At 43.8% G+C, this 1,149-nt stretch overlaps 1 non-coding gene across 1 annotated transcript; it reads left to right on the plus strand.

Moving 5' to 3' along the window:
* Nucleotides 1-815: 815 nt before the first annotated feature.
* Nucleotides 816-918, plus strand: LOC119470021. Its single transcript, XR_005198889.1, has one exon. It is a non-coding gene; the product is annotated as a U6 spliceosomal RNA (small nuclear RNA).
* The last annotated feature ends 231 nt before the right edge of the window (nt 919-1,149 follow it).

The raw sequence follows: 1,149 nt of genomic DNA on the forward strand, positions 1-1,149 counted from the left end.
GACTCTGTCTAAAACAAAAAAACCTAGAGAAAATCTAGACTCTAGAGAAGTAAGCACAGTGCCCCTGAACAAGGCCAGGACTTGCCCCATCCTGTCCCAACCTGAACATCAAAGCAGCTTTTGCCTATGCTAGACAAGTGTAGACTTTGGTTTTAATGGCCACACAAAGAGGATAGAATCCAATACTCAAGACCTATCCAAGTTGAGAAGTCTAATAAGAGACCTTTTCCACATTAACCTGGGACCAGAAAATGCTATACTCTTAAAACTACTCACCCCCTCCCGAGTCCGGGGATCTATAGGACTTAACACTTAGCAGAGCAAAGAGAAAAGGAAAAAGAAAAATATCTCTCTGAGAAGTTGTGTGGGCATGGGCCAGCCCTCACAGCTTGGGTTTACATTGCTTAGGGATACTCAGGCACCCCAAGCCTAGAACTAGATCTAAGATTAGTTCTAGGAACCTAGGTTAAATGTCAGGAAACTGGCAAAAGTAAATTCATGTTTTCTCCATGGAAAGACAACTTCATCATAGGCCTCAAAGAATCCACTCAGATAAAGTTCACAGTACACAGTCAAAAATAAGTGCAAAAGGAGATAAGTCACCATTAGTGGGAGCATCTGTGGTCGGCATTTGTGCCGGAGATACAAAATGCTGCTGCAAATGGCTAGTGATATTGATGGAGTCTCTTTTCCTGGAAGACTAGGTCCTGTTACGCTCTGTTAACACACCCTGCAATACTGGTAGAAAGCCGAGACAATTCATTATAGCATTCACAGATTAACAGGGAAAATCCAAGCCTAACATGACATTAGAACTCAGCAGCGCTTACATCTCCTACAATTTGAACAATTCAGAGTATATTAGTATGACCCTTGCACAAAGATGACCCACAAATTTGTGAGGCATTCCATATTTTTTAAAAAATAAACATTTGAGGCCGGGCGCGGTGGCTCAAGCCTGTAATCCCAGCACTTTGGGAGGCCGAGGCAGGTGGATCATGAGGTCAAGAGATCGAGACCATCCTGGTTAACATGGTGAAACCCTGTCTCTACTAAAAATACAAAAAATTAGCTGAGCATGGTGGTGCGTGCCTGTAATCCCAGCTACTCAGGAGGCTGAGGCAGGAGAATTGCCTGAACCCAGGAGGC

This window comes from Cebus imitator, unplaced genomic scaffold, assembly GCF_001604975.1.
Source record: "Cebus imitator isolate Cc_AM_T3 unplaced genomic scaffold, Cebus_imitator-1.0 Scaffold2684, whole genome shotgun sequence".
Taxonomy (NCBI): domain Eukaryota; kingdom Metazoa; phylum Chordata; class Mammalia; order Primates; family Cebidae; genus Cebus; species Cebus imitator.